The following is an 8291-nucleotide window of genomic DNA, read 5'->3' as shown; positions in this document are numbered from 1 at the left end:
CATTTGCAAGTCATGTAATATGTTTATTATGCGTCTATTTTTGATTAACTTGTATATAGAAATTTTCAATTTAGATTTAGGATACTGATTTATATTATCTCCGGAAATTATTCATCAATAACTTAATAAAATATCTTTTAACATGCATCAAAGACTTATGATTGTAACTGCTATGTTTTTCTTGCTTTTAAAATCTAGAGAATAAAATAGATTTTTTAAACCACAAATCAATATTGAGTCGGTGTACCATCCCTTCCATATCATGAGTTGTTTATCATCATGTTATTATGAAAATGACAAATGTGTACGGATTGGTTGATCTGGAATAATTATTGATCGAACTTTTGTATAAATTCTATGTTCATGTCAAATATCGTTCAAAACTATGACGAAATAAGAGGTTGCACAATGAACGTCTTTGCAGCGAGTTCATATTTACTTTGTTTTATCTTGATGTATAGTTATGGACAACTGTTACCTTTAACTTCGGACTTTATCAAGCAAGGCTATGTGTCCGAGAGCATGGATGAAGGTGTTTTTGCTGTACACATCCTGGAAATAAAGTCTCTTATAGAGTGTGCATTGCGTTGTGGCATGAATTTACTTTGTAACGCTGTGGACTTTTGCTTTCTTGATGGTTTATACACCTGCCGATTCCGTTATGGACATGCCAACCTTTCAAACACCATTACACAGTGTGAGGCTTATGAAAACACAGTTGTAAGTACAATTATATTAAGGGTTTTAGAACATAGATAGATAATTTTTGAGATTAAGTACACCTTACTCACATTATTTGAATTTGGCGTAGTTTGTATCTATATGTTAAACATCTGCTGAAAACTTATTGTCTAAGCCATTAAATTAAAAAAAATCATTCAACATAAAAATCTTCAGAAATATTTTGAACGTTTTTATTTTAATATATAATTAAGAAATAAAATAATTTCAGTCATAAGAGGAATTAAATCTGAGTAAAGAAATTCTGACTTAATAAAAATCGTCATATTATTTCAGACCTCTCTCTCTCAAAAACTTTTAAAAAAGCAAACGTTGGATAGAAAAAAATGAAATTAGAATTTTTAGCGACAATGCACATCTAAATATATTTTATTTTTTTATCTTTATATCTATTTGGTAGTGAAAGAAAAAATGTGCTTAAATGTGCTGAAATTTTTTTTTGTATTTTATTTTTCCGTGTTAAACATTTTTGAAAGGGAATAGAGAATGGGGAGTGGAAAATTAAAGAATCAGAATTTTCGGTTGGGCCTTGTGTCCATAATAATGAAAATAAGAATGTAACCTGATTTGAAATGTTACTTTTTAAAAATTTTAAAGTACTAAAGGGTATATTGAATTGTCATAAATCCTGTTTGATCCTATTGGCGATACATGTTTTTATTATTATTTTTTTTTTAAATAAAGCAATCAAATGTTATTAGTTTGTTAAACTCAAATTTATATTTAAACTAAAATTTAGTATATCATTATTGTTCGTAGAGCGATCGCTAAGTGAATGCAGTCCATACTGGGCTTAACATACTTGAGCTTTGCTTGTAAATCTGGTATTTAAAAAAGGGGGTGGCTCTATATTACAAGCTCATGAACTGCTCCTGAATTTTCATTGTTTGTTTCAAGTTAAAATCGACCAGGGACAATTTCACGTTCTCGGGCCTTTCTGGTGGAGGCATTTATGACTACCGCTATTCGTAAATAATTTTATATATAATAGTATATTCTATATATATATATATATATATATATATATATATATATATATATATATATATATATATATATATATATATGTGTGTGTATGAAATAAGGACAACATATTATCTAGGTGTTTGAACTAAACTCAATGATACAAGCTAAAACGGGATCATTAACGTCTCATTTCCTTTTTTGTACTTTCACACAACCACATAAAGATCCTAAACCAATTATAAACATTCAAGACTGTCGAACCAGTTCTTAAAACGATAAGAAGCTACGCCATTTTGTATGATTTCTTAATATACCACGAGTTTAAAGTATTCGATGTGTTACATGTATCAGAGGTCTATCGGAAGTTCTGTAAAGGGTCGACGACTGGATCAAGGTTTTTTAATCATGGCGTACAAATTCAATTTGTGATGTTGTCATACGCAAAAATGACATTAACATTAATTATTCGTGATATTTTTTTATCAAGACAGATCTTACACATTTACAACCACATTGTTTGATCTAATGTAATCAATGCTAAGCTATGAAATTTATTCATCATTTGCGCGATACAATTCAGTCATTCGCTTAAGCAGTGGGATCCTATGGAGTTGAAACCCCCTCAAAAAATTGAATGATTACAGCTGAAATGACAATTATTGTGGTGCTAGAATGAAACTCTTTTCTTTAAATCGTTCATAGAATTAAATTTGGGGTGTTTGATATATGTTTTGTACAATTAGAAAGCATTTGACAGAGTATTAAGTTGTAGTTTCATACATTTATACTGTGTTAACGACTTTCTCAATCATTATACTTGATTATTAAATCCTACTTTTTGCGTCAGTTGCTGTAGTAGGGACGTTATATGTTTTCAGAACAAAATACACATGATAACAACATCCTGACATAAAAAGGTGTCTAAACTTGTAGCCACAGCAGGGTGTGTCGCGGATTCTCACTATTGTACAATATAGTACAATTGTAGTACATTACAGAGGCCAACTACATTATACACTGTTATCTTTCTCCTTTTACTCTCTAAAATCAAGTTTTATAATACTTTTTTTTAAGACATCCAAACAATATGTAACCAAAACAATTGCTGTCTGCAAAGTTTGTTTACCTGACATGAATCAGTTTTAATATCTAAACTCAATTTACATGTATATGAAAAATAACTGTAATATATCTCAGTGATATATTTGATAACAATTACTTCAAAAAACAGTGATTAAACGTTAACCTGTCATTAAATTTTGATTAATTAATTAGTATTTCATTCGTTTATATATCTATGTTTAATGTGTTGACATTGTTTCTATTTTTACAGAGCAAAGACTGTCCGGATGGATTATTCTTAAGAGCTCAAGGAATATGCAAAATCAGTAAGTGGATGCCACAAAGTAACAATACCATAATAAAAGTGATGTGTTTGTCTTTATATCGTTAAGTAACAAGACCATAAAAATAACTATGTGTCTGTATTTCATATAGTTAAGATATATCTTAGCTCAATAATAAACTATCGGTGTTGCCGTTTCTGGTAAGACGAGGTTTAGCGGTTTATATTAGTGTCAGGTGTATGTATATATAATTGATATTTCACCTCTCTTTCATTTTGATATACCAGTATTATAGAAGCATATTATAGAAATGCCATAGGTGTTAATCTGGTTCTAGCATTTTTTAGTTTATAAGCAAAACGTCTTAATTTATAAGATTTACCAGTCATATTTTTTTAGCTCACCTGAGCCGAATCTCAACTGAGTTATTCTGATCACATTGTGTCCATCGTTCGTTTGTTAACTTTTTACATTTTGAAGTTCATTCTAAAACCGTTTGACCAATTTCAACCAAATTCAAAACAAAGCATCCTTAGGGAAAGACAAATATCAATTGCAGAAATAAAAGACCGATCTTTATTCAAAACTCGAAACTATTCTGATCACATTTTGTCCATCGTTCGTCTGTAAACTTTTTACATTTTGAACTTCATTCTAAAACCGTTTGGCCAATTTCAACCAAATTTAAAACAAAGCATCATTAGGGAAAGACAAATATAAATTGCAGAAATAAAAGACCGAGCTTTATTCAAAACTCGAAACTGTAGAAAAAGGGGGGTATATTTTTTAAAAACTTCTTCTCAAGAACTACTGAGTCAAATTTAATGTAATTTGGCATAAATACTCCTTATGAAAAGGAAAATATAAATTTCAAAAATTATGGTCTAGTTCTGTTTCAAATCTGAGTTATGTGAAAAAAATAAAGAAAGGGCGTGTTGCAATCAGTTTATAGCTTCAGGTTCGGTATTCATAAGTCTAGCTAAAATGGGTAGGCAAAACCGGGCCGGGGCAGAACAAAAAATGGCAGTTGGCCCGGGGCAAAACAAATGATTGGCAGTTATTAAGCTGCCAATCTCATTTAAATTTTCAGGAAATTTTAAGAACCAGTGTATTTGTTTTCGCTGTATATATTACTGCAAAACAAAGCGTATTTTGAAATTGACGATTGCCGATCTACCCCGGCTTTTTTTTGCCCCGGCCCGGTTTTGCTTATCAATTTTACCAAGACTCGTATTCCATACTTCTAAAACGAGGTTCTTTGTTCAAAGCAGCCCTGACAATAAAGCGAAAATGGTCGATCTGAAAATGATGAATTTGTTTGATATTGTTGAGCAACAGTTCGCGTACGAAAGGAATCTTTGAAACATGCAAAATACATTAGTGTCGATTTTGTAAAGTAAATTGAGGCTAAATATTTTAATGCGTTGACAGTTTTCACATATGACGGTGGTGTTAGCTTTTTTTTATTTTCGTTCCGTTTTCATTATTTATGATATGTAACCTGGGAACTATCGCCTGTATTTTGTGATTTTTACGTATCAAATTAAACTTCGGTAAATCAGACAGCTAACTGTTTACCTGCGCAAATTTAAGCAAAATCTGAAGTATTAAAAAGTACTAAACTACAATTCATTCTATCGATAAATCGGTATGCGCTTTTGTGTAATGGAAGACTAATGCAATATGTTTTGTTGAGATGCTTAGCATTTTCTCCAGTTCTGAGGCCATTCTTTTCTGAATAGGAAATACCAAGTTAAAAATCTTAAACTGAATGTAAACAACTCATGTAAACAAAATGACTCAGAATTGTGAGCTCTGTATCTTGCTTAATATTCTACGATTGACGCTGATATTTTGGTTGATCATAAGACATTTTATATGAATTATAGTATATTAAATACTTGTACAAAAAAAGTAAAGGTTGATATGCTGTATATATAACTTCTCTTTGGGGCCCATCTTTATACAATGAATAATGTAAAATCTACAATATTTTTGATAGTTTTTCAGACACGAGTAAATAAAAACGACACCATTAAAACAGTTTCCATAGTTCTGACACATTTTTGTTGCGGGGATAAAGGAATTAACGTTATTCTTAAGAAAATATTACTGCGAAAAATTATCCTGGTTTGTAACCATTTGTTTTTTATGAAATAAGACGAAATTAATAGATGGGCCTCAGTAAATTAGAGTGATGTGCTCTCAATACTGTAGTTCTTTTTATGTCACGTGAAAACATTTTTCATTCAAATGTATTCATCAATCAAGTGTGAATGAAGTTATAAAAGTCACACGAGTTTACTCGAGGTAAACAACAGTCATTTGATTATAATAGAGAAGACAAATTAAATTTGTAAATGTCTTTAATTTGAGGAAATGCAAAAACTAGTAAGTAGTTGAGGAAGAAATGGTCACATTTGCATCTCGTATATTCTGATCGCTTTATTAAGTGGGGGGGGGGGGGGGAGCAGAACAACAAAATGGGGAATATGAAGTTAACGGTGAACCCTTACCAAATGTTAAGTTTTATTTCTTGCGTAGGATTTTCTTATTCTATGTAAAAATGGTATTCATTGAAGGTACAATGTTAAAAATTACGTGTATGCAAAAATAAGTGTAAAATTCCAATAGATTACAATATTTTTTTTGGTTATTTTACCGATGGGCTATATGGCACAATATCTTTTAACGCTCATTGTTTCTCAGGTGAGCGATGTGGCCCCATGGGCCTCTTGATTTATTTTTTTTTCTTTTAAAAGAGACAAAATGATTATAATGAATCACGTCCAGTTAATTTTAACATTCATACATTTCAAGATACTGATGAGTGCCAGAATGACCCATGTCTTAACGGAGCCACATGTACGAACACACCCGGCTCATTCAACTGTACATGTGACGCCGGATGGACCGGGATAGTTTGTGATGAAGGTAAACGACAATAAAATGCGTAAATTTTCACGTTTGTTTTTTTAAAATCAAATGTAAAATAAGCATGTCTATAGTTGTGGAGGCAGCAATTGTTAAAATGTTCCTTCCGTTAAAATAAGGATAATTTTTGAAATCCAACTTAAAACCAAATTCTCCTTTGCAAAATTGTTATACGTTTAAGCTGACATGAATGCATAAATCATTTGTTCGCCATATTAGTTTCGATCGCTCCTCTACTGCCACTGGGGTATCTACAGTAGTTGAGAAAGTTACGGTCGGTTGCTTTCCGATCGAGGCATGTAGGTTGCACGGACTTGTAAATGCATGAACTACACATTGTAGTAAAATGTTTGTGATAAAGAATAAAGGAAACAACAATCAATAAAATACAAGTTTTATTTATTCTTCAAAAGAATTTTCCAGGTATCAAGGTATCATTTTGCACAGATTGCGCTCCCTTATGCATATCGAACATGTCTGTCGTTCATACGAATGCATAACGTATGCGTCTTTTTGAAAACCCTGGCGGAACTATATCCAACTCAGTAGCTAAATAATAGTAAATCCATGAAAGTAACACGTAACATCGATCCATCGATTTCTACAAAAAGCTCAGTTTCTAAAATCCATCCTGTTATTGACATTGCTCGATCTGCCATAGTGTGTGGTTTGCGCATATGCGATGTTTAAACAGAAACAACACAGGAAGCGGTCTACAAATATCGAGGATTTTTTAAGTATCTGTGCCTTGGTTTCAGTCTGTCTACTTCGTTGTTCGCTTAGATATACCTTGCAAGTTTAGTGGTTGTCATATTATTTTTGTTCAATACGTTTTTCTACACGTCTTTTCGTCCAAGGTTCGGGTGTATGGAATGCCTGAATGCAGTTATATAGGGGGTGTGTATCGATGAGACACAACTAATATGGCGGTAGTCGGAGATAAAAGAGAAAAAATGCGTATTTATGAATTCATGTCAGCTTTAAATACGAGGACTATTACATGCATTTTAATGTATTAATTGATGTTGCTGTGTTGTATTTTTTTATTGAAAGTTTTGATGTAATATTGTTTTTCTAGTATTTATTATGGATGATATAACAGGTTAAAATCATAACTTTTAGATATCAATGAATGTCTTGACAATCCTTGTCAAAACGGAGGAACATGCAGCAACAGCGATGGATCTTTCACGTGTACATGCGCTGGTGGATTCACAGGGGCACTCTGTAATGAAGGTAAATGTATATTATTCTTCCTCCCTCTATCAATATTAATGTATATTTCTCTTTTCCCTCTATCAATATAAATATGTATGCCTTGCTCCTCTTTTTCTGTGTTTCTTTCCGACTCTCTTAATTTAAGTTGATGTTTATCAACTCTGATTTCTATTTCTGTGTATCTGCCCTCCTCTCTCATGTTTGTCATTATCTCTCTAAATTGATACTTATCTTTACAGTGTTCGTACTTTTAAATACCAACATGTTATTACATCTTTATCTTTTCTATACGTATAAAGAAAGAAACTGTTATTTGTAGATTATTTTTGTTGGATATAGTTTTTATATCAATACAGGGATGCTTGACGTTTATATTCTCTGTAAAGAAGAAGTCAGATCTAATTTTTAAAAGGTTTACAAATTCATAAGCTTTATTTGATTTTGACGTATTTGTAATTATACCTTATTTTCAAACATTCAAATAGGAGGAAGTGTTGTAGAGTACATCAGGTATTTTCAAATTTAGGTCACTTCAGGCACTCTGATTACTTATTAGAATTAGTATTTCACCGTCGTCGTCCGTGTTAATGCGACGCTCGTCGTGCGTTAACATTTGCCCGTTTATAACTTCGTAAAAAAATTACTTTGGCCGTTTCTATTAAAATGTGGCATGATGCATCATAAATTGTACATTTTATGACTCTTTGCTTCGATTGCCTATGGGCAGGACCAAATTTGCTAAGTTTGACCATTTATAATATTTTACTTTTTCTCTGCGTATCTAAGAAAATCTACTTAAAATAATGCATTCATATCTCTACAAAAATTGTAACTTTCATTTGTTCAAATTTATGGGTTTCATTTTAGGTCCATGCAAAAATGCTAGTTTAGTATCGTTGCATATAATGTTAAAAAATCTTCTTTTCACGTGCTGACACTGAGTAGAAACTGACTGTATATTAAGAAAGACAACAAAACGTTTTTACATAATTTTAACATTTTATGACCTCTGGGTTTAGGTTTAATAATCCAAGTCATGGTAAAATGCTGATATAGTATGATTTTATACACACACGTATGAAATGT

General features: G+C 31.6%; 1 non-coding gene across 1 annotated transcript; it reads left to right on the top strand.

Moving 5' to 3' along the window:
* Positions 1-347: 347 nt before the first annotated feature.
* On the top strand, positions 348-7298 carry LOC105322173 (uncharacterized). Its single transcript, XR_010712986.1, has 4 exons — positions 348-720; positions 3041-3095; positions 5874-5987; positions 7110-7298. It is a non-coding gene; the product is annotated as an uncharacterized protein (transcript).
* The last annotated feature ends 993 nt before the right edge of the window (positions 7299-8291 follow it).

The sequence above is a fragment of the Magallana gigas genome, chromosome 1 (assembly GCF_963853765.1).
Source record: "Magallana gigas chromosome 1, xbMagGiga1.1, whole genome shotgun sequence".
Lineage (NCBI taxonomy): Eukaryota > Metazoa > Mollusca > Bivalvia > Ostreida > Ostreidae > Magallana > Magallana gigas.
This window is presented reverse-complemented; position numbering and strand designations above follow the sequence as displayed.